The sequence below is a fragment of the Macaca thibetana genome, chromosome 2, assembly GCF_024542745.1.
Source record: "Macaca thibetana thibetana isolate TM-01 chromosome 2, ASM2454274v1, whole genome shotgun sequence".
NCBI lineage: Eukaryota > Metazoa > Chordata > Mammalia > Primates > Cercopithecidae > Macaca > Macaca thibetana.
The window spans coordinates 162,544,731-162,571,208 of NC_065579.1; the positions used below are offsets into that span (position 1 = coordinate 162,544,731).

General features: G+C 42.2%; 1 protein-coding gene across 4 annotated transcripts in view; it reads right to left on the reverse strand.

The window, feature by feature from the left end:
* PHLDB2 (pleckstrin homology like domain family B member 2) overlaps window positions 1–26,478 on the reverse strand; it is a 235,163-nt gene that overhangs the window by 98,816 nt on the left and 109,869 nt on the right. The window contains exon 1 of one of the 4 annotated variants that reach the window (XM_050778856.1): window positions 18,477–19,115. The exons of the other annotated variants lie outside the window; for them this stretch is intronic. The gene's annotated coding sequence lies outside the window, so the exon portion shown is untranslated. Of the gene's footprint in view, window positions 1–18,476; window positions 19,116–26,478 lie in introns of those variants that run through there. 4 annotated transcript variants of the gene reach the window in all.

The following is a 26,478-nucleotide window of genomic DNA, read 5'->3' on the forward strand; positions in this document are numbered from 1 at the left end:
GTGGGAGCTGATCAATGAGAACACGTGGACATGGACAGGGGAACACCACACACCAGGGCCTCCCAAGGGGTGGGGGGCTACAGGCAGGATAGCATTAGGAGAAATGCTTAATGTAGATGATGGGTTGATAGTTGCAGCAAACCACCATGGCACGTGTATACCTATGTAACAAACCTGCACCTTCTCTGCACATGTATCCCAGAACTTAAAGTATAATAAAAACAAAGTTTTCAAGGTTTCTCCATGTTTTAGCATTTTAGAAAATACATTTTCTCTCCCTTGTGAACATCTTAATAACCTTTTCTCTAAATTACTTTATTATAAGAATATAGTCTATCATACATATAAAATATGTGTTATTTTGTATTAAAATATGTGTTAATTGGCTTTGTTATTAGTAAGGCTTCTGGTCAATGGTAAACTAACAGTAGTTAAGTTCTGGAGGAGTAAAAAGTTATATGCAGATTTTCAATTTAGCAGGCTGTCAGTGTTCTTAACTGCCAAGTTGCTCAAGAGTCAACTGTACATACACCCAACCATACACACAGGTAGGGATCAAGCCAAAATCCTGGGAATCAACATTGGTCTCCTCTGTCACTAGCACCCCCTTCCTCATTTTATCCATCAATAAATCCTACCAACACTGTCCTTAAAACATATTCTGAATCTGATCATTTCTTAGCATTTCCACGGTGGCCTCTCTAGTACAAGCCAGTATCTTCTCTTGCCTCCTCAATATGCCTATTCTTCCACAACAATAATAACAATAACAATGGACTGGAAGACACCACACCAAAAAAATCAGTAGTGATTTTATTTGGATGGTAGTTTTACCAATGACTTTTAACTTACCTCTCTCATACTAGTTCATATTTTCTACATTTTATATACTTGGATTGTTTTGACAAGCAGGAAAAAGAACTCACCATAAAATACTAAATATGTAGCAACACTTCATTTTAAAGCTGATTAAACATTTTCTTTTTTTCTTTTTTATTTTTCTGAGACAGTTTCGCTCTGTTGCCCAGGCTGGAGTGCAATGGTGAGACCTCGACTCACTGCATCCTCCGCCTCCCAGGTTCAAGCGATTCTCCTGCCTCAGCCTCCCCAGTAGCCATTACAGGTGTGTGCCACCAGGCCTGGCTAATTTTTGTATTTTTAGTAGAAACAGGGTTTCACCATGTTGGCCAAGCTGGTCTCTAACTCCTGACCTCAAGTGATCCGTCTGCCTCGGCCTCCCAAAGTGCTGAGATTATAGGTGTGAGCCACTGTGGCCAATTAAACATTTTAAGTTGATTTTTCCTTAGCTCTTGCCCAATTTTCAAGCCAGATACTAACTTTTCCAAAAAAGGTTAAAGAACTTCTTCGCCAGGCGCGGTGCCTCACGCCTACAATCCCAGCACTCTGGGAGGCCCGGGCAGGCAGATCACCTAACGTCAGGAGTTCGAGACCAGTATGACCAACATGGAGAAACCCCATTTCTACTAAAAATTAGCCAGACGTGGTGGTGCATGCCTGTAATCCCAGCTACTCGGGAGGCTGAGGCAGGAGAATCACCTGAATCCGGGAGGCGGAGGTCGTGGTGAGCTGAGATTGTTCCATTGCACTCCAGCCTGGGCAACAAGCAAAGCTCCGCCTCAAAAAAAAAAAAAAAAAAAAAAAAGTCTTGATCAGACTAATTAATATATAAATACTGAAGACTGCAACATTTTTTCCAACTCTTCTAAATGACTCTGGCAAAAACATTAATCACACGTATTTATCTGTTCCACTCTATGCATCTGAAAAACTAAAAAATCAAACACTTCCCTGATAGGAATACAGCTAACAGAATTGTTATTAAAAAGTCTCTAGATGTTTGCTGAATAATAGCTAAGATAATATTAACATTGTTTTTTAGAATGTAGCTACATTACTTCCATATTTGAGTAGTTCTGTTTATTGTACAGGGAAAAAAAATTTAAATCTCAATGGGTAGTTTTAGGCACTTCATTCATTAAATTCATGCCTACTGTTTATCAGACATTGACTTAGCAGGCATTAGTGTTACCCACTAATATTCCAGTTCTTCTTCTTTCAGGAACATAGCGAGGTTGCTCTTCCTCGTCTCTGTGAGGTTAGGTGTGGCTACATCCCTTGCTTTGATCAATGAAATATGAGAGAAAGTAATGTGCCAGTTCCAAGCTGAAGCATCATGAGTCACAGCAAGGTTCACCATTTCCCACTCCCCTGCTAAGACAACTAGCCTCCATTCAGGCTTGCGGAGGCTTTGTTAGCCCACACTCCTGAATGAGGACAACGTGGAACGAGGTCCTTGTCAACCTAAGATTGTCTGCGGCCACTGAGATTTGGGGCTTCTTTGTTACTATGAGGATGCTAATCTTCATTACGTGCCTAGTGTAAATCAGGTCCTGAGCTAGGCATTGGGAGACATATGGTAAGAGATATCATTTCCTGCCTTTACATAGCTTAGAGTCCAAAGGGAAAAACATACTTATGAACAAATAATTGCTATGCATTCCTTAATGGAGAGAATTGGTGGACAGGAAAAGGAACATGCAGTGGGGCGAATACAGGGAGAGCGGTAGTTTTGAGGAGGTTACAGTATAAAGAAATGGCAAAGAAGCCCACTGAAGGAAAGGGAATCTGACAGGTATTATTCAATAGTAGCATAAAGCCACTTGCACACCTAAAATTCTGGGAGTTAAAGGATGTAAACAAACTTCCAAGCCCCTATTAGGTCAGACCACTGGTACATCCAACAAACATTCTATCTCTGATAGAATTAAAGCAAAATCCATATAGGAAAAATCATTAGTTTCTATAACACCGTTTTTTAAAATCCAGGACTGTAAGTCTCCTGGGATGAACTATATTTAATAATCGTGTATTTCTTACTCATGGTTATCTAAATCCTCTTCCATCCCCACCACCATGTAAGATATGCCCTCCTGGGTCCAAGCAGCATGCCTCCTCTCAAAGTGATTTAACTTGGACAGTAATCCTGCCAGTGTTTAGGTGTGGCTACAAAAAAATCTCTGAGAGGTTAGAATAGGCAAGAATTAATGCCAGTTAGTAAGAAAGACTTTGCTTTGAAAGAAATACATACAAAATGGGAAACAGAACTAAGTTAAGAGTATTCCCACAATATGCAGACACAGCAACCCAGAAAGCAAGCCAGGGCAGATGTCACTAAGCAGAATAAAAAGCTAAGCACTTATACCCAAACTGCATTTTAAATATTTACTCCAACGTAAAGAATTGAAGGGTTTAATACCTCTTGTCAAAATGAATACTTAAAGGTTTGGCTTTTGACTCAGCAGTATAAGATACCGATGTTACTTTTTAGATGATAAAATACATTAATATACTCGAATCTGTTTGTAGTTGGAAATGCTACTGAACCACCTGACTAAAATATTATGAAACTCTGTCCCCTCTCTATTTGGGCTAAATAAACTATAGAGTATTAAACTACAATACAGATTCCCTACTACCCCAGAAAGTGCCACCACCTCTCCCCCTCTCCATCATACACTTTTTCTAAAAACCAATAACTATGATTACCAAAGCAGACTGGTTGGCCAAACAAAATATAACAGCAGAATTTTCCAAAGTAGTGTTGGCTGAAAGATCAGCTTTACAAACTCTAGGGAAGCAACAAGCAGGATATTTGCAAATAATAAACCACATCTTAGAAACAGCCATGTACCATTTCTTCTTGGCCATGCATATCTGTAGAGGAAAGTTACAGATGACTGGGATAGCAGGATATTCCAGAGAAAATTTAGAGGGTTATTCGTGTTTGTTACCCCATTTTTTTTTTTTTTTTTAGTTCAAGCGTATTGGTCCTGTTTAGGATGTGTAAAAGGTTGTGCATTTAGAGATTTACCATCAGATACAAATATGGAATCCATTCATTTTCCTGAGGCTTAGTTTACCTGCCACAGCTGAATGCACATGTATATTTGTTTCAAATTGATTTCTCTTCACCTTCAAATCAATTCAACTCAAAAGGTACAGAATAATTCCAATGGGTGACTTTTCTGACCCCATGAGGGACAACAATGGTTACTGATAGCTCTTGCCTTCCCTACTTCCAAAGTGCCCTTTTCATTTTAGGTGTGAGCAGGCCTAACCCCATTAGAAACTCCTAGAAAATGCGGACCAGTCATCAATCATGTACTCTGAATGCGGATTAGGGTGTGGGCAAGGAAAGAAGAGGCAGGAGGATGAAGAACACAGTGAAAGAGTTTGGTTTTAATTCCCTAGGCAATGAGAGTGGGAGGAACATGATTGTACACATCAGAGATTGCAGCTGAATGTAGAGGAAGAAAGCAGAGTTAGAGTTAGGATGGTGGGAGGTAAAGGAGAGCACACAAGAGGCATTGCCAAGGTGACAACATGAGGGAGGGAAGTGGGGAAGGGAGGTCTGTGTTAACATGTGTAAGAGAGGAGGCAAAGAAGATGCCAAAGTTTACAGCCTGTCTTCTTGATCTATGCTGATGTGTTTGTTTTGGGTTTCCTGTATATTTTACGTAAACAAAAAAGAGGTCTCAGTGAAACTATACAATCCCTGCATTATGTTACTGTGGAAGGAAAACAGTCCCAAAGGCCTTAATGGCTACATGCCTTATTACATGCGTATCCACAGAATGGGCTAGGAGAAGCGAATGCATCTGGTGCCCATCTGAGAGAAAAGACAACACTGGGAAGTCTAAACAGGAAAGAAATTAATATATGTCAAAATGTTTGTGTTTACTTTCCAATCCATTAATTAAATCCCCCCAGTGCTCTTGTTATTTTATCACCTGAAACCTACTACATCACCTCATTAGAAAATGCCAAGAAGTCATGAAGAGATCACTGGAAGGTACCCACAGAAAGTCACAATACTTTTTCCCTGGAAAATAAAATTACCTGAAAAATCAAATTAGGAATCATTTTTAAAAGTTCTCTGGGAGATTCTTTTCTCTTTGGTATAATTCTGGTATCTGTTTTGAAATAAAATTCTCCAGCTTCATTTATATCAGATAGCACCAGAATGAAGCTGATCCCTCAAACTATAAACCACCAACAGTGAATTTATGATACTGTAGGGATCAGAGTTCCAAGATAATGAAAACACACCGAAGGAACAAAGGTTTTTTTGAATTTGTTTGTTTTTTGTTTTTGTTTGTTTGTTTGTTTGACAGGGTCTGTCACCCAGGGTGGAGTGCAGTGGCACAATCTTGCCTCACTGCAACCTCCGCCTCCCAGGCTCAAGCCATTCTCCCACTTCAGCGCCCCCAGTAGCTGGGACTACAAGCATAAGCCACCACATCTGGCTAATTTTTTTTTTACTTTTTGTAGAAATGGGGTTTTGCCATGTTGCTCAGGTTGGTCTTTAAACTCCTGGGCTCAAGTAATCCACCTGCCTTGGCCTCCCAAAAGTGCTAGGATTACAGGCGTGAGCCACCATGCCGGGCCAAGAACAAAGTTTTAAAAGCAAAGAAACAAATTTAAATGTCTGTTGTGTTGTATTGTGCTGTGTTGTGTTAGAGAAGAGGGACTTCAAGTCTGGCCTATATAAATGCAATTATCTAGGTAATTTACACCAAGTGAGTATAGAGAGTCCCCAAATTATACAACATATTACTTGTCATTTCACACTGTCATATAAAGACACTGCTTAGGATCATCCAATCAATATAGTAGGAATTAATGGAAGAGGGACCGACTGCAAGAGCAAGTGATAGAAAACTGTAAATCATTTCATATTGTTGAGAAAATGCAGAGGGATTTAGATTACAGAAGCAAATTCAGGAAAACTCATTTCAAAAAAAAATTAGGGTGTGGGTCAAAATTTCCACTTTATAACAAAGTTTGAGTCTACACCCATGCCCTGCAAGAGCCATGGAACAGAGACCCTGACTCGGAGTCCATATTTTGTGGCAGACAGTGGTTGATGTCTGGTGTTCAAAGCTCTCCCCACACACTGGTGGTCCACAGGCTGGTCTCTTTCAGCACTGATGTTTACAATAAGATGATGTTATGAATAAAGCATGCACTGATGACATGTAATTGAATTCAGACATCAGCTTAGAGCAGTACTTCAGAAGCAGTGCCATTCTTTACATGAATTCTGTGGGGGTATTTCTGTGGCCACCAATGGCAGCAGATGGGGCCTGAGGGGAAGCTTTTAGAGGATTGAAGGGAAAAACAAATCTAGTTCAACCTGAAACTCCAAGCTTTACAATGGACAACAATGGACACAAAAACTTGTCTCTTTTTCCACTAATCCCAACATCAAAACACAAGGAAGAGGGAGCTAAATTATTAGAAGCTCCAGAAACAACCACTTCCTAGCAATATTCTCATTTCAAAAGTCAAAAAGCAGCCTATTTTCCTCATCCTCTGTTCTCCAAACACCATCCTCAGTTAAACCTTTAGTCTCCTCAACTCCCCCTCTGCAAATAGACCTAGCTACTTCACAAATATTTCCTTTCATTCTTATATCCTCCTCAACCTCCTCTATCTCTGCAAACAAGCCTCACCTGTCCACATATCCCCAAAGCCATCTGCAAACACCCCCCTCTAAGCAAATAGCCCCAGATCCTCTCCTTCCAATGCCATTCCCGACAGTTTCTGCAGCCATCCATAACCCTGGATCTTCCCACTATCTCAATATGTCTCCTTAGAACTTCCTCTTCTCCCACTCACTCATCCTGGCTTTCTAACCTCTGTTCCTTTAAAACTCTTCCACCACACACAAGATTTTATATTCCACAGCAGAGAGAGAAAAAAGCCTGTTTGTTAGCAGGCATAGTCCCCTTATTGTTCTGTTTTGCAAATAAACACAGAAGCAAATGGATTCCAACTCCTCTTCCTTTGCACCATGTTCTTTGTCACTCAAAGACCTGCCTGTTTGAACAAAATAATTATTACCCACTAGATACATGTAGGTAGGTGGATAATCTCCAAGGAGGATGTTTACAATTATCAAAAAGATCCAAAAAAGCAGTTCCACAGGAAGAAATGTATTTTAATGGTAAAATAAGGAGGCATGTTTATTCTTTGAGAATGAGCCTATTACAACAGGCAGCTGTAAATCCTAATGTGTGTAGACACGCACAAGTACACATACACTCCCAGAGACAGACACACATGCTGTCCACATGCCTACAGTGGCCTCAAACACACAAAGGCTTTTTGTGACTGCCAATGGGGACTCTTCAGAATTCAGACAACAAGACACAGCCTCAGAATTCACCAGGTGCTGGGAGTGCTGTGTGGCAGGGCTGGAGAGAAAGGTGAGGGTCACTGGGGACCAGAATGTGGCTGCGATGTCTTAGGACACCGATTACACGGTTGCTTTCTTGCTTTTCTTTTCCTTTCTTTTTCCTTTTTCTTTTCTTTCCTTTTTTTTTTTTTTTTTTTTTTTTTTTGACTTTTTACTTTATCATATTCTAAAGATATCTAAAAGAAGAAGTAAGGAAGACCATTAGGGAAAGAACAAAAGACTCAAATGATGCTACAGGAGGGAAAAGGGGCCCAGAAGGAAGTGGAGAGTGATAGGGGATAATGAGAACATTAAGTGCAGATGGAAGGAGTAGAGCACAAGATAAAACAAGTTCCAGCTTCTTCCTGTTACAATAAAAGAGTGTAACCCCGGGCTACCATTCCCTTCTGTTATCCCTAGCTGTACTGAAGACTGAGCTTTGTCAAAAAAGAAGAAAAAAAAATTCCAGATGGTATTCAAAGGTTCCTAAAAGTAATCACAATCAACAGCAATAACCATATTTCAAATGAGGATCTTCATCTCCTGTGAGCAGGCTATTTTTAAATCAGTCTACATAGTTTTATATTAGGAATTCTTAGAAATCTTATAGGTCTCTTAGTAAGGAGGGTAAGCCATCAATCATAGGGATTTTAAAAAAAGTTTTGTGCTAGTCCCTTGAGTAAGACTAGTCTGTAGGAACTTTAAAATATTCTTTAGACTCTGCAAGTAATTTAGCTGCATGTTCCCTGTGATAACTCTCTTCAGCCAGTGAGGAGGACAGGTTGGAGGAGGACAGAAAGCAGAAGCAACCTCAGTAAACTTTTGAGTCATTAGTTTTCTCACACTTGCAAAATTCCTTTCTTTTACATAAATCATCAAGATGTGCTTTTTATCAATTAGACTCACATTTGTGTTAAAGCAGCTTTAGCAATATTTAAAGAAGAGACGCTGTCAATAAGTATTGAAGTATATATATATATATATATAAATTCAGCTCAACACAAATTCAAAGTATGCTGTCTCTGATTACAGAAAATACAAGGAAGAGAATAACACGGTTTAAAAAAACAAAAACAAAAAACCAGAGATGCAATTACCTAATTCTAAAATATGGGAAAGTCCCCAGTGGTGGGAGGGGGGTGGAGGAAGACTCATGAATAATCAAATGGCAAGAGAAAAAGAAAAAAAAAAACAAGAGGAAGAGAGAAGTATTCTCTATTAAAGACACTGAGGGGACATACCAATTAAATGCAATGTGTGGACATGGTTTTGGATCCTGTTTGGAACAAACCATCTGTTTTTTAAAATGTATGAAGCTAGGCAAGGTGGCTCAGGCTCATAATCCCAGCACTTCAGGAGATTGAGGCATGAGGATTGCTTGAGCCCTGGAGTTTGAGACCAGACTGACCAACACAGCAAGACCCCATCTCTACAAAAATTTAAAAAATTAGCCAGACATGATGGTGCATGCCTGTAGTTCCAGCTACTCAGGAGGCAGAGGCAGAGGCAGAGGCAGAGGCAGAGGCAGAGGCAGAGGCAGAGGCAGAGGCAGAGGCAGAGGCAGAGGCAGAGGCAGAGGCAGAGGCAGAGGCAGAGGCAGAGGCAGACGCAGAGGCAGAGGCAGAGGCAGAGGCAGACGCAGAGGCAGAGGCAGAGGCAGAGGCAGAGGCAGAGGCAGAGGCAGAGGCAGACGCAGACGCAGACGCAGACGCAGAGGCAGAGGCAGAGGCAGAGGCAGAGGCAGAGGCAGAGGCAGAGGCAGAGGCAGAGGCAGACGCAGAGGCAGAGGCAGACGCAGACGCAGACGCAGACGCAGACGCAGAGGCAGAGGCAGAGGCAGAGGCAGAGGCAGAGGCAGAGGCAGACGCAGACGCAGACGCAGACGCAGACGCAGAGGCAGAGGCAGAGGCAGAGGCAGAGGCAGAGGCAGAGGCAGAGGCAGAGGCAGAGGCAGAGGCAGAGGCAGAGGCAGAGGCAGAGGCAGAGGCAGAGGCAGACGCAGACGCAGAGGCAGAGGCAGACGCAGAGGCAGAGGCAGAGGCAGAGGCAGAGGCAGACGCAGACGCAGACGCAGAGGCAGAGGCAGACGCAGAGGCAGAGGCAGACGCAGACGCAGAGGCAGACGCAGACGCAGACGCAGACGCAGACGCAGACGCAGAGGCAGAGGCAGAGGCAGAGGCAGAGGCAGACGCAGAGGCAGAGGCAGAGGCAGAGGCAGAGGCAGAGGCAGAGGCAGACGCAGACGCAGACGCAGAGCAGAGGCAGAGGCAGAGGCAGAGGCAGAGGCAGAGGCAGAGGCAGAGGCAGAGGCAGAGGCAGAGCAGACGCAGACGCAGACGCAGACGCAGAGGCAGAGGCAGACGCAGAGGCAGAGGCAGAGGCAGAGGCAGAGGCAGACGCAGAGGTAGAGGCAGGTGGATCACCTGAGCCCAGGAGGTCAAGGCTGCAGTGAGCTATGATCATGCCACTGCACTCCAGTCTGGGTGATGCAGCAAGATCCCGTAATTTTTTTTTTAAGTATATGCTGGGAGCAGTAGATCAGGCCTATAATTCCAGCACTCTAGGAGGCCAAGGCAGGCAGATCACTTGAGCCCAGGACTTCGAGACCAGCTTGGGCAACATGGCGAGACCCCATCTCTACAAAATACACAAAAATTAGCCAGGCATGGTGGCACAAGCCTGCAGGTCCAGCTACTGGGAAGGCTGAGGTGAGAGGATCACTTGAACCCAAGAGACCAAGGCTACAGTAAGCCAAGATCGTGCCACTATACTCCAGCCTGGGTGACAGAGCAAGATCTTGTCTCAAAAAAATTAAAATTAAAAAAAGACATACGAGACAATCAGAGAATTTGAGACTGGAAAATAGATGATAATGCTGTGATTTTTAAGTGTGATGATGATATATCTTAAAAATACTCTTAGAGTTACATTGTAAATTATTAATGAAATACAATGATGTTCGGAATCTGCTTTACAACAATGCATGTTTTGGGGTAAAATGAGGTTTACAAATGAAACAAGATTAGCATATATAAATAATTGTTGAAGCTGGGTGATAGGTACATGGATCTTTGTTTATTATTTTATTATTTTAGTGTATATTTAAATTTTTGTGTAGTTTAATATTTTTCATAATAAAATATCTTTTTAAAAAGCTACAAGCATTCTGCAAGTCAACATCAAATAAAATGTATATACTGACTTAAAAATTATAGTAGCTGACTTTACAAAGAAGGTTGGAGTCATATCACTGGCTCCTAGCTGATTTTTTTTTTTTTTAAGTATAAAATACTAACTCTTTATCATACTGAATTAAGTTCCTAAAAACTGATACATGTATTTTTAAGTACCTGGGAGAAGTTTGAAAGCAAATACATTTTCCAGAAAACAAGTAAGCAGGCCATCACATTTAAGATATTTGCAAGATAACGTTAGTTGGGGTAGCTAAGTTTCACCACTGTGTGCCCAAATAATGATTTCATCATAAAGTTGACACGTAAAAGCATTCACAAAAACTGTCAAACCCTCCATATCAAGAATTTCAGCCTCAATTAAAAGGTTAAAATACACACACACACACACACACACACATCCCTTAGAAATGTATGTTAAGGAAGAGACTAACATACTTTGAATATTTTACAGTTCTGTTACTGCTTCTCTGAAACTGGAGGAGATCTTTAGGTCAAGTTCTTCATAGAATCCTAACCAAGGATTCTGACCAAGTCCCCCGTAAAGCTGGAAGGGTCTTCCTTTATTATGTGATCACCCAGTGACGAGGAGAATCATGGGATAACTCGGAGGTCCTGACTTCTGTGTGTACTGTACTTCAGATACTCTTCTTGAACCACAGGAGTGCTATAGGAAAAAGCACCCTCTGATCTTTTGATCTCAAAGCTAATTTCAAGCAAGAGCATTATCAACCTGGGGATCATATGTGGATAAAGATGCTCTCTTGACCCTGAAACCACCTCCGTGGACTTGAACTGGAAGCTGACGAGAGTGTATGGGAGGGAAACTCCGATCTTGTCGGCATCCTGCCCCATCCCACACTACTCATCAAAAGACACTCCCTTAAGAGTAATACTCAATTTTTCCAAAGTAACATTCCCCAGACCTATATACTTGCTGGAATTACCATTCCCTAACCCAAGATTTATGAACTGGGAATAGTCATAGTATAAACAGGCTCACAAGAGGTAGAACAAACACAGGTCAACCACGTCTTCCATGTTTGTAATGCATCTCGCTTTAAATCAAAAACTGAGTGGGTGCAGCCGGGCTTGGTGGCTCATGCCTGTAATTCCAACACCCTGTGATGCTGAGGTGGGCGGATCACCAGAGGTCAGGAGTTTGAGACCAGCCTGGCCAATATGGCGAAACCCCATCACTACTAAAAGTACAAAAATTAGCTGGGTGTGGTGGTGCACACCTGTAATCCCAGCTACTCGGGAGGTTAAGGAAGGAGAATCACTTGAACCTGGGAGGCCGAGGTTGCAGGGAGCTGAATCGTGCCACTGTACTCCAGCCTGGGTGACAGAGCAAGACTGTCTCAAAAAAAAAAAAAAAAAAAAAAAAATTAAGTGGGTGGGGTAAGTTTCTAAAATATTGTAAAGTAAAAATAGTAATTATGATAATATCATATCTTCATTACTTAGCAGTTGAGTATGCTGAATGAGTATTATAAGACACTTACTTTTTCCCTTCCATGCTATCTGCCTTTTGACCACTTATTGCTTGAAAGAAGGGAAATCACTTAAACAAGTCGAGATAAATAAACAATTGACTAAGTTTAATTTAATTTTAATCAATACTGCCTTTTATAACTCTGGCCAAAAGATCTAATAAAGGAAATGGTTACATTAGGATGTTATTTTTATTTCAGTGGCCAATCTAGTAGAAAGAACACTGGATAGGCCGCCAGGGAAGTGAGTCGGAAGATCCATCCTAGTTCTGGTTCTGCTAACAGAACTAAGATCTGGAGCACGTCAATTCGCCTGTCTTCATTTTGCTTTAGCAGGAGTTTCTCCATATTCAAAATAGTGAGGGTGAATTACATGTTCTTTCTGCTCCAACTTTCTGGACTCCCACAGATACTGGTTAAACAACACAGGAGTGCTCATTATATAATGCAGGAAATGGAAATGACCACAGAACAGAAATAGTTTTAGTGATAAGGTGGCAGCTACCTAATTGGGAAAAGATTTCACCGGCACTGTTGCCCATGACATTCCAAAGGCATGGTAAATTGTTTCAGCATAACATAGTGGGGAAAAGGCCTGGTCAGAGTTATGTTAATGTAATATAATATGGGTATTTGATTCAGCATGATGCATAAGAAAGGTTTTGTCTGCATTCCCATGGCTTGCAGTTTCCTTAATAAATCTTAAACTGTTTTTGAAAAGCTACTTCTGCAATGATGTAAGCAGTGAGGCAGCCAGATATCACTTCTCAATCCCCTCTGAATATCTCTTGGCTGTGCAGCACTATTCACACTGGGTCTGCACTGGTCAAAAGAATGTAGGAGCTGGGTTTCCTTTGCTTTGATCTTTCCTTGTTTTAGCAGTAGGGTGGTCAAGAAAGAAACCTTGGAAAACTCTTGTAATCTTTAACTTTTTTGCTATTTCATAGGCTAGTTCCATGAACATACTGCCATCTAGGGCAGTCACATGCAATGTGCAAACAAAATATTCTAAGATGATCAACACCAATCCCCACTGAATTAGCAGTAAGTCTCAGATAAAGCTGACCTGGCTTACGGCCATCGATAAATAGTGGCATATACGATATTTTCTTTCCTTTTAATTTGTAAAGTAAGGAAAGGCACTTCATCTAATAAAATCAGCCCAACACACTAAACAAGCATCTTCTGTAAAAGTCCTCTCAAAAACTTTTTGACTAACTAACCCTGTTACTCTATATCTTATTAATCTTTGTATAGCAATTATCTACAATCTCTAGGTTTCCCATACATCAGTAAAATGATTTTTACACTTGGGTTTCTCTTATTGAGCACTAGTTGCTATAGACAACAATCTTGCCTTTAAAGCAGATACAGCACGAAGCTTCTTTTCTGCAATGTCTAAGAAACATCCTTAAACGTCATGAAAACAACTGTAAGCAAATTAACTCCCGGAAGGTTCAAATTCCTGGATGAAAGTAGAGATAAGTTCTGCCTGGCTAAATGTTTACTTTGAAGGGATTTGAAAACCTGACCTACCAATTTTGGTTTTATTTATTTTCAAAAGACAAGCTACTTTAATCAAATCCCAATAAATATTTTTAGCCAACAGTTATTTGTTTAAAAATTATTCCTGTCTCCTCTCCCATCATCTGAAAAACAGTAACAAGAGTGGCCAGATAAAAGGTGATGATGAAAAGACTGCTACACCTCTTTTGCCTAGTACCTGCAGGGGGGCAGATCGCTTAAAAGGGCCATCACTCTTGAGTCATTTCTAAATATATTACTATGTACTTGGCTTTGAGGTACACCCGTTGGCTAGCTGTCAAAATGATAAGAAACTATCTTAACACTTTCAGAGGTTTTATGTCTTCCACCAAAGGCACATTAAAAACTTTCCCACATGGCCAGAACCTGTCAGATTTGAGTATTAGATAAAATAACTACCACAGCAGGACCACCTGGCACCCAGAACTAGAATCCATAATCATGAGCCTAATGGTTAATCATAGCAATGTAAACAGGAGAGTACACATGTTTGTAATTAATCAGGCTATGGTGTACAACTTTTCTGATAATCAAAAACTCATTGAGATAACTCCTTTCTATAAACAGAGCCATTCACAAATACCATGCTTTTTAAACTCTCCCAAGTAATTAACAATAACTTTCTTTACTATCATTTTCTTTCCCATTAGGTAAACACATGGAATGGTAGAGACTGTGGGTACAAGAGAAAGTGCAATAGAACAGAAGGCTTGCAGATTCTGCTGCTATCCAACCCAGTTAGTTGGTTGGAGGGAAAAGATTCAGATAAGAGGATTTCTAAGGTTCCTTTTACCCCCAGAGTTATTTTGTTCTACATGCTGAAAGAATAGCTAAGCTTGAATTGTCTTCTGATTCTTAATCCTAGTTCTATGCAATTGAATTTATATTAGATATCCCCTCATCAACTTATGAATTTGAATTTTCCCCACAATTTCCCCAACGCTTGCTCATTTCCATATGTGCCAGGTGTCTTTTTTTCTTTCATACTCAGGAGGACTCTGTTATTCTCCCTTCTGTCCAAGCCAGCCCTATCCATTCATGTACTCTACTCTTAACCGATAAGGCAGGGAGGGACAGAAAATCTCAAATGTTCTGTTTTGTACCTGGATTCAAAAGCAACATCTGCTATGTCTATGGAACCATCTGTTGCCCACTTTGCCATGGAAAGGACGGTGCAGGCATCAGAAGTGGAGTGTCACAGGTCATATAATGGAATTACCCCTTTCTGGGACTGGGGCACCCAGGCATGTGCCCCACACTCTCTATGGCTAATGCCGCCCCTCCCCCATCGAAGCATTTATTTATTTTCTCACAGGGAATGGTGCTTTGAAACTTTCACACAAGGTCAGGTCCAGTGTGTTTTGGTGTTTGTTCCCATTTGCCTGAATCTCTATTTAAAATTTTTTAACTCCTGGGTTGTACCTAGAACTTTGTCTGCCTGCCGTTAGCTCACTTGAGACCTTATGAGTCCTAAAGTTCTAAGTGTCTCAGTTTTTTACATCTATAAAAAGAAGGGGTAGAAATTAAGTGATCTCTGAGGCTCCCTTGTGCTCTAATGCTCGCAAATCCCATGACTTTAATCCAACTCAAAGTTGTCAATGAACACAAGTTCCTGGACCTCTATGGTATATTAAGACTCTAAATGGCAAGGGCAAAAGAATCTGCTACCTACAAAGCGGCTTCTGTGATAAGGGTCTCTCGTTTAACACAGTTAAACAAGTCTCTTGAGGATTCAAATTAGATTAAGATCCCTAATCTTGTCAACCTACTCCCCCAGGCAATACTCTAGTGCAGGGCTTGGGGCTGCATAATTGTTTTTGTGTCCCGTGCATGGCAGGATGCTGAACCGCATCCCAGGCCTCTATCCACTATATGGCAGTAGCACTCTACTCCTGTCAGTGGTTACCACCAAAAATACCTTGCCAATATCCCCTGGGGGCCAAAATCCCCTCTCCCATTGAGAACCACAGCTCCAATGTACCTCAGGACTTTAAGATAAAGCGCATCACTTCGGTGTTTTTGTTTCAAAAGAGTGACATTTACACAATCAACAATTAAGTACACCAAGACTTTACAGATAGATTTATAAGGCACAGGTACTCCACCTAGAAAATATACAAAGCCACTATCACTCTAAGCCATCCACAGCACCATAGCACTGCCTCCCTGCTAAGGGTTGAAAATTAGGATATAAAGTCATAACATTAACTGCTCTTTTAAAAACATTTAAAAGAAGACCAGGTGTGGTAGCTCATGCCTGTAATCCCAGCACTTTGGGAGGCCCAGGCAGGCGGATCACCTGAGGTCAAGAGTTTGAGACCAGCCTGACCAACATGGCAAAACCCTGTCACTACTAAAAATACAAAAATTAGCCAGGCGTGGTGGCAGGCGCCTGTAATCCCAGCTACTTGGGAGGCCGAGACAGGAAAATGGCTTGAACCAAGGAGGCAGAAGTTGCAGTGAGCCGAGGTAACTTCTCCAATGCACTCCAGAGTCAACCCTTGCTTACAGACCTCAAAACGGAGCTTTGAAGAAAATAGTGAAAACTAGAGGTTGGTTAATCACTTTGGCTTATTTTGTCCTCTCTTGCACACACACACAAACACACAGGATAAATAAAATGTTTCTGGAAAGGCTGCTAACGAATTTCAGCTTGGTCACAGTTCTTGAAGATAGGAGTGAGCAAGCTCTTACTCCAATTTCCTAAGTATCTTTTCCTCCCCATTTCAAATAGGGATCCAGGCGACACCCATGGCAGTCGATCTCAACACCAAAAGAACAGCAGCTGCCAGCTGCATACAACAGATTGAGGCCTGCAAATTGACTGAAATGATGACTACTCTTAACCAGACATCTCATTTTTCCACTTGTGACAGGCTGAGATCTGCAAACCTCTGGGTCTCAAGAGGTGAAGGCTACATTAGCCAACTAAGAGCAAAAACTCAACTCTTCCTTGTCATTAAAGCATTTGCCAGTTATAAATGGTTTGGAGACTTTACAGAATTTAAGTACATGTAATGTTTAAATTTCCCTATTAAATGTAAGAGGCAAAGAAAATCCTTCTAAATAACTAAGCAGAGGATATGAAAAGGGAGCCAAGAATAGACACAACTGTTACTTTTCAAAGAACCTTCGCTCTTTATTCAAACAAATATTTACACAATTGAAGGCAACGGCAAGGGAGATATAGCCATTCAGTGAAAATAGTGGGCAACTCTAACGGTTTATTTATCCCAAATCCGACTGCTCTGTTGCTATCCTACCAGGAACCAAGAATTCAAGTGTTCACAGGGCAAAAGTTTAACCTTCTGAAACTGTGGACCTCATTTAGATCTCTCCCAGCCGAATTCAAACGTTAGAATCCCAGAGACATATCTCGAACGCCCAAATAAAACCAAACTAGGAAGCTTAAAATTACACGTCCAGAATTTGAAAATCTACATCTGTAACTTACACGTTCATATTACGAAGGGAAATGTGGCTGACAAATATTTACACTAAAAAGACTCCACATTTTTATGCCTCGTCTAGTTACACTCCCAGCTGTGCCTGGCTATGACTAGCTGCGCATTCTAGAGCTCTTTAGAGCTACTTCAGAGTTGCAGGATAAAGATTTCTAGGGAAGAGGGCAGGGCCAGGCGCCCGGAGAATTTCCAGCCACGGGCTAGTTTACCAAGAGAAAGAGCTGCGGGCGTCTCTCCCTCTTTTACATAAGAAAGGTAAGTGAGGAACCGCGAAGCAGTTTGACTTCCCAAGCTCTTTCAAACAGGAAACCCCAACCCTGGGAGGGACAGCCGGTCAGCCTTTTAATTTCCTGGTGGTGGCGGGAGTTAGCCAGGTCCTCGGCGCTTTAATAAGTGATGACTGCTAGGGCTAAGTTATTAAACGTACCAGCAAACAATTCAGCTGCGCCTCCGCCGCGCAGGGCGCTGAAGAAACAGCGGGTTAAAATACTCCCCAAGCCTTCCAGCTGCTATCTCTAGGGGTGCCGAGACGGCCACACTATAAACTTTCAGGGGGGTCAAAGGCCAAATCGGAATCAGCCGCTCTTGGCTGTTAAACCTCGTGAGGTTCACTCCTGAAAGAAAGTGGAACTAGAAGCGCAGCCAGCCAAATATTTGAGGGGAGGGAGTCTTCTCTGAATCCCGCGCCCTACACCAACCAGCAGCGGACCTTCTCTGTCTCAGGGAGCTCTCCCAAGGATCCCCATCCCTCTCTCCATGTGCATTCCAGAGTTGTTGGAAAAAGTTGCCCCCAGTTCCCCCACATCCTGCCTGTTTCCTACAATCACTCTGGAAGCATCTCCCCTACCAGACAGACATTCCCTCCGCGGGATCCCCTCAACCCCCCGAGAGTCATGCACAACGGGGTTCGTCACCCCCCGCCCACCACCACCCAGCTGCGCAGCCTGGGCACTGCCGACCCCAGCCTGGGCTTTTGTCTCTACAGCCTGTAAAGAAGCAAAGAAACTTTGCGCCCGCGGAGCCCACTCACCGTCTCATCTTTCCTCCAAACCGCCGCTCTACGCTGGCGCCGCCGCCCTAGCGCCTGGCCCTTGCCCCCGCCTACCCTGTCTCCGTCCGTGAGCCCGCCGGCCCCTCCTGACTCGCGGTGATCAGTCAGCGCGCCCCTCCTCGGCCCGGGCAGCCACTGCCTCCTCTCCGCCCCCAACCCTCCGCAGCGCAACCGGCGGCAACCAACTCGGGCGCGGGGGAGGCAGTGTCCCCGGGGCGCACTCCTGGCACACGGAGTCGGCGCCACCCCCTCCTTCCGGGCGACCACCGCCGCCGCCTCACCTGGCCATCGGTGTGGCCCGTTCCTGGCGGCGAGAGAAGGCAGGCTCGCTCCTTGCGCCACGCCACACCGTCGGGCCCCCCTCGGGCCGTAATGGTGGGCTCCGCGCGGCTGGGTCCGGCACCCCTGACCCTCTTTGTAACCACCGCGGCGGGCACCCAGGGAGTTCGAGCAACGAAGTTGGTGACCTACCCTGCTCCCAGGCAGTTTGCTGTTGGGGCTTTCACGGCTGCTGGAAGGGCCTGGCTTTTTGCCCCATCACTGGGCGCCAGCTTCTCAAAGCTACGTTCACAGCAACGCAGTAGGGACTTCTGTAGCAGGCTTTTTTTAAGAGCTGAAAGAAGGGCGGGAGGGTTTACGTCCTCGGGTGATGATTTCCTCAACCGACAGCGAAGTATCTATTGGGAAACTCCAGGTGACTGCACCTCCTTCTGACAATTCGCCCCGGGGCAAGTTTACCAGATGCGTCAGAAAGCAGGTTTGCAAAATCCTCAGAGAACAGCCTCAGCTAAGGACGGGGGTCAGGAGGGTTTTAAACTCATTCTGATTTCCTTGCAATCACATCTCTTGAAAGTTTTAGTATTTTCCCCAATATTTTTCTGAGTTGCTATAACCAATGAAAACAATGCTGATGTAGATGTTCACCAGCCAATGCTTTATTGGAAGTCAACGAATGAGACCGAGGGTGGCCCATAATCGATCTCGGCACGCGGAAATGTGAACCTCTTCCAAGGTCTGGGCGAGTCTCTAGAGTTACACAGATGAAGGACATTGGCCCTCGAGAATCCCACACCAGCAAAGAAGAGCACAACGAAGTGCAAATTACTTATGATCATTGTGGCTTTGGGCAAGTTGTTGTAGCTCCCAGCAACAATTTCTTCACCTAGAGTGCAGCAATAAACGATACTGATGCTGCTAATAAGCTTCTGAATAATATATGCAAAGTACCTGACACCATGAGCATAATAACTCAGTATACTGTCACTGAAGAAATAGCTTATTTAATGCACTTTTCATATGTGCAAGTAAAAGTTTGACTTTTAATTTTAGGGAGAGCCTTACCTACGGAATGCCTTTAAAAAAATTTTTTTTTAATTATACTTTAAGTTCTGGGATACATATGCAGAACGTTCAGGTTTATTACATAGGTATACATGTGCCATGGTGGTTTGCACCCATCAGCCCTTCATCTAGGTTTTAAGCCCCACATGCATTAGGTATTTGTCCTAATGCTCTCCCTCCCCTTGTCCCCCATCCCCCAACAGGCCTCGTTGTGTGATGTTCCCCTCCCTGTGTCCATATGCTCTCATTGTTCAAATCCCACTTATGATGAGAACATGCAGTGTTTGGTTTTCTGTTCCTGTGTTAGTTTCCTGAGAATGATGGTTTCCAGCATCATCCATGTCCCTGCAAAGGACATGAACTCATTCTTTTTTATGGCTGCATGGTATTCCATGTTGTATATGTGCCACATTTTCTTTATCATTGATGGGTATTTCGGTTGGTTCCAAGTCTTTGCTATTGTGAACAGTGCTGCAATGAACATACGTTTGTATGTGCCTTAATAGTAGAATGATTTATAATTCTTTGGGTATATACCCAGTAATGGGATTGCTGGGTCAAATGGTATTTCTAGTTCTAGATCCCTGAGGAATCGCCACACTGTCTTCCACAATGATTGAACTAACTTACACTCCCACCAACAGTGTAAAAGTGTTCCCATTTCTCCACATCCTCTCCAGCATCTGTTGTTTCCTGACTTTTTAATGATCACATTCTAACTGGTGTGAGATGGTATCTCATTGTGGTTTTGATTTGCATTTCTCTAATGACCAGTGATGATGAGCATTTTTTCATATGTTTGTTAGGAATGTCTGGTTTTTCAGAGGAATTTTTTCCCCTGTCCTGAGTTTTTGCCCTGCAGAAGCATACATACACTGATCAATCCAACAGTTAAACAGTTAAGTGCTCCAGCATTGTTCTTTTCTCACCCACGTCATCTCTTTCCTCCTCTTTTTTGGATCATCCCCATGAACATGACATCATTTTATTTCCTTTACCCTGGAATTTTTTTCTTTTCTCTTTTTTTTTTTTTGAGACAGGGTCTCGCTTTGTCACCCAGGCGGGAGTGCAATGGCATGATCATAGCTCACTGCAACCTTAACCTCCTGGTCTCCAGTGATCCTCCCACTTCAGCCTCCATGAGGTGCAGACCACCATGCCCAGCTAATATTGAATGTTTTGCAGAGATGGGGTTTCACCACATTGCCCAGACTGTTCTTGAACTCCTGGGCTCAAGCGATCTGCCCACCTCCGCCTCCCTAAGTGTTGGGATGACAGGCGTGAGCCACTGTGCCCAGCCTCCTACTTCCCCTTTATCACTCACTTAGCCCTTGCCACAATGGCCTCCTAGACTAGATTCCTAGGTAAATACGTTCCATCTCAGGGCCTTTGTTGTAATTGCCCTCTCTGCCTAAAATTCCCTCCTCCCAAGTAGCTGCATGGTTCACTCCCTCACTTCCTTCAAGACACTCTTCAGTGTCACTGTGTTGCTCAGGCCTGCTCTGACCACTCTACTTAAAGTTTAAAATGTGTTTTCCATACTACTTAAATTTATTTTTTGACAAAGTCACCACATTCTATTACCTTGTAAAATGTACTTTTAAAATTATGTTTATTGTCTGTCTCTCCTCACTAGAATGTCAAGCAGGCAGGCAGAGAGCGTTGCCTGTTCTCTCCAGTGCTATATCCCTAGTGTGCCTAGAAGGATGCCGGACATGTAAATGGTGCTTAAGAATAAATGATGGCTTTGACCCAAAGCACTGTGTTGCAAACATTTCCTTGCCTCGAGCAATGCCAGAAATACACTTGACTACATAGACATCTTAGAGACAACTTTTCTCCCTTCAGAAGATCTAAGGAGAATGCGCACCAACACAGCATATTTAGAATGGCCATAATTAGATTGCCAATATTTATGTCTAAGAAAAAAATAGCTAAATTTATAGAGAGCAACAATTACTATCATACACGTATCCGGTATTCTTCCAAATATAGGACAGTATTAGTTGATGCAACAACCCTATGACAGTTACTGTTACTACTCCCATTTTATAAGTGAAAAAAGGATCACAGAGAAGTCAATTGTCACTCAGGTAATAAGCTGGTAGAAGCAGAATTTGAGCACTCATTCTTGAGTTCATTGTCTTTAATGCTACCTTCTACCTCTTTCCTAAGTATGAATGTTACTAGAGGACATGTCTGTATAATGAATAATTCCTAATTACTAGACAAAAAGTAATCCTCACTGGCCTCCCTTCACTGCCTTGTTTTATCTGCTGGCATCTCTGTCTCATTATAGCCAAGCTCCTAGAAGGCAAAGGGAGTCATTTTATTCATATTTGTATGAATCATACTCCAAGACTTATACATGGAAGGGACTCGAAAAGTATTCATTGAATGTGACTTTTTCAAGTGACCAAACCCAGCAAAGTTTCCCATTCCTGATGAGTTACAGTGGTTTTCAGTAGCTTTCATAAGGCCATAGCAGCCTGAAGATAGACGAGACCACCCTGAAGGTGCAAGTGTAAATTAGATAAATTCAGTCCAGGCTCAGTGGCTCACGCCTGTAATCCCAGCACCTCGGGAGCCAAGGTAGCAGGACCGCTTGAGACTAGAAGTTCCAGAGCAGCCTGGCCAACATGGCAAAACCCTGTCTCTACTAAAAATACAAAATTATTAGCCCCGCATGGTGGTGCACCATCTGTAGTCCCAGCTACTCGAGAGGCTGAGGTAGGAGAATCACCTGAGAATTCAAGGCTGCAGTGAGCCATGATCGCACCACTGCACTCCAGCCTGGGTGGCAGAGTGAGACCTTGTCTCAAAAATAAAAAACAAACAAATAAACAAACAAAAAAACCAGACAAATGCAAATGCAGACCCCAACATCTATAGAAAGCACTCAATAAAGTACAACTGTTATCGTTATTATTGTATTACCAGACTTTCTTTTAGTTATGATGATGGAAAGAAAGAAAGAAAGAAAGAAAGAAAGAAAGAAAGAAAGAAAGAAAGAAAGAAAGAAAGAAAGAAAGAAAGAAAGAAAGAAAGAAAGAGAAAAGAAAGAAAGAGAAAAGAAAGAAAGAAGAGAAAGAAAGAAAGAAAGAGAGAAGAAAGGAAAGAAAGAGAGAAGGAAGGAAGGGAGGGAGGGAGAGGTGGGAGGGAGGGAGGGAGGGAGAGGTGGAAGGGAGGGAGGGGGAGAGGTAGAGAAAGAAAGAGAACGAAATAGAGGAAGGAAGGAAAAGAAAAATAAAAGAAAGAAAGAAAAGAAAGAAGAAAAGAAAGAAAGAAAGAGAAGGAAAGAAAGAGGAAGAAAGAAAGAAAGGGAAAGAAAGAAAACAGAAGAGGGAGGAAGGAAGGAAAGAAAGAAAAGAAAGAAAAAGAAAGAAAGAAAAAGAAAAAAGAAAGAAAGAAAGAAAGAAAAAGAAAGAAAGTCTTTCTACTTTTTGCTATTTCCTGGGTTCTTTATAATTAAGTTTTCTATTTAATCACAGACCAGAGTCCTGCCTCCCCCTCTGCCATTCCTTATCACTAGAGATATTTGTGTTGTAAACTAAACAGCAGACCTTTCTTGTTTGCCTCTCCAGGATCTGTAGTGATTACAGTCCCTGATCTTAGTTTCCTTTATCCTTCACCCTCTCAGGTGGGGAACTTTAAAGTGTTGCACAGTGTGGAGGCTAAAGCAACTCTCTTGGATGCTCATCTGCCATGCTGACTTGTTTTTTCTTTTTACTCTAATTCCATGGAAGATTACATGTTGACTTCTGATTAACCCGAGTTCTGGGAATTACTCGAAGATTTGTACTTTATCTACTGTTACCTTAAATCCTGCCCTTGCGTCAAAACAACCTTGACCATAAATCCTGCCCATAGGAAGATTCACATAGCATTCTTGCCTCTCCCTGAGGGGTCGACTTCAATTCTCCCACACATTCTTTTCCTTTAGTTTATGTGTCTTGACTCTGGGGGTGACAGCATGGAGATGCACCATCTTTTTTCGCAGCCACTGGGGACATGGCTTCTGTTCATAAGTCTCTATTAAATGTTTCTTTCTGAGAAACTGGACTTGTCAGCCTCTTTGACTTTTCAGCTTTTGTGGTCTTTGGGAGTAGGTTTGTACATACCTGCTCACTTTGAAACACATACAGTGATATTATGAATTTCGATGTTATTCCATTTGGAATTATTTTTGCTATTGTTCCCTTTTATTAGAAAAGATTGGTTGGATTTGATTAACTTTTTGTGTCCTGAATCTGTATATTTGCTCCTTTCTCTGCAACGATAGCCTAACAAATCTTTGTAGCTATTAACTCATTTCAATCTCACTGCAGCTTAGTTCATGGAACAATTGATTTTGCTGAAGTTCACTTTAATATTATGATGATTTAATGAATCAAGAAATTTCTACTTGCAGAGTGCAGTGGAAAAATCATTGACTGTGAAGTCAGGCAGAACTGGGTTTTGAGCCCGGATTCAGCCCCTTTGCTAGCTAATATAGTTTGGCTCTGTGTCTCAACCGAAATCTCACCTGGAATTGTAATTCTCATAATCCCCAAGTGTCAAGGGTGGGACCAGGTGGAGGTAATTGGATCTTGGGGGCAGTTTCCCCCATGCTGTTCTCATGATAGTGAGTTCTCATGAGATCTGATGGTTTTGTAAGTGTCTGGCATTCCCCCTGCTTGCATTCATTCTGTCCTGCTGCCCTGTGAAGAAAGCGTCTGCTTCTCCTTTGCCCTTGCCATGATTGTAAGTTTCCTGAGGCCTCCCCAGCAATGCGAAACTGTGAGTCAATTAAACCTCTTTCCTTTATAAACTACCTAGTCTCAGGTATTTCTTTACAGGAGTGTGAGAACGGACTAATACACTAGCCAAGTAATTTGAGTGCATTATTTACCTTCATTGAGAAGCAAACCTCTATTCTGAAAAGTAAGAACTCTTTTTTCTGGGGGGCGGGGGGATGGAGTGTTGCTCTTGTTGCCCAGGCTGGAGTGCAATGGCGTGATCTTGGCTCACTACAACCTCTGCCTCCTGGGTTCAAGCGATTCTCCTGCCTCAGCCTCTGGAGTAGCTGGGATTACAGGCATGGGCCACCACGCCCGGCTAATTTTGTATTTTTAGTAGAGATGGGGTTTCACCATGTTGGTCAGGCTGGTCTCGAACTCTTGACATCAGGTGATCTGCCCACCTTGGCCTCTCAGAGTGCTGGGATTACAGGCATGAGCCACTGCGCCTGGCCAAACTCATATTTTATGAGCCAGTGTGTTAATGTAGGTACCATTCCTTGCACAGGGGATAAATAGCACAAAAAGAACACCCAGCAGAGTAGTTTCCAACCACATTTGCCTTTCTGGAACTATTGATAATGATGTTGACCATTGTGTTGTATACTGACTGTCCTATATAAGTTCAGTTCCAAATTACACACTCTTTTTAGAATTTAGGACTTGGATAAATTTTCTCTCTAAAAAAATGAATGTGCTTTCATTTCTTAGAAAAAGCATCTCATCTATTTTCACGTTGGATCTGCAACTGTTGTTAAGGGGAACTGTGTAACCCAGTGTTTCTCTTTGTATCCTTGTTGCCAGGAAGCCCAGAGTCAAGCTTACCATTAAATTTTTGTGTAACGGTAATAAAGACTTTGTTTTCCTCTCCTTTTTAAAATGTTGATGTATTTTTATGCCAATAACCTTATTGAATACTTGGTTTTTACTATACATTCTCTAATATATATTTAAATATATAAAGTATAAATAGCATATTATTCAAATTAATACCAGAAAGTTAACCAAAACTAAAGTGGGAACCACTTTAACCTCACAGGGGCATAAAAAGGCAAATACCTAATTTTTGTCTCCTCAGGTTTAATGATTATCCCCATGTGCTGCTTTATCTTTAAACAATTACAAGGTAGGTTCTCTAATTAGGAGAAAAAATCTAAATCTATTTGGAACATCTGATTAATTTCTGCATCAAATGTTCTCTTTCTGCCCTACCCCCAGTCTTTTCTGTGAGTTTCTATTGCAATCAGGCAGGAAAAGGATGGTGTGTGTGTGTGTGTGTGTCTTTTAACCTATCCTAGATGTGTTATCTGGCTCACTTTTCTTATCACTTGAGGACCCTGAATTGGTCTACTTTGCCTGCATAGAGGGCTTAAAACAAGGAGTTTCTCTGTATCTTACCTACTTATCATGGAAAAAAAAAAAAAAAAAAAACACCTTATCAGCAGTATTCCTTGATACTGAAGAGAACTCAGCTTCTCTTCTATTGGTTTTCTTTGTTTTTCCTTTCATCTGAACTTTCATCATCCCTCCAGTTATACCATACCTTGATTTCAAATTTGTCCTTAATGTTATACATAAAGATAATTATATTATGTATAAAGATAATTATACATAAGGATTATTATAATATATAATCTTTATGTATATTAATTTATGTATATATCATATATAATATGTACTACCTATGATCTTTACATATAACATAACTATATTTAAATATATTACATATAGAGAGAGAGAGAGAGCGAGAGGGAGAGGGAGAATGCCACCTTGGGCAGGGATAGATGTCTAAATTGGTGTGTCAGAGATACACAGACTTCAGCACATGGGAGAATTCTGACAACTGAGAGCGGGGGCCAGGATTCAGAACACAAGAAATGTTAAAACAAAGGCAAATTTACAAAACACCTACTCTGTTTTATACTGCCTAGCATATAACTGTAATGTGATAATGTAATATATGCTAAAAAACAATGATACAGAAGAGTTCAGGTAAAGGGGTATCTGTGTCCAGTGAGTCCACCAGGGAAGACACCATATGTGAGTTTCATATTGAAAAAAAAAAGGGTTGGGAGGCCTTCTAGGCGGAGGAAAGACCACGAACAATACAGGAGGACAGTAAAGCCAAGGCAAGTTTGGGAAAGAGTGAGTAATACAGCCGCCTGAGCTGGGGAGGGAGGAGTAGCAGATAAGATCTAGGGTGCTGGGGCCAGATTTGAGGAAAGGGGAAAGATGGGGCTTTGAATTTTAGGCTTCGCATTGAATACCATTTTCATTATGTCATTTCCTTACTCTGAACTTGCACTGGCTCCTTGCTGCTGGACAACAGGAAGAGCCAGGGGCTGTGTAGGAAG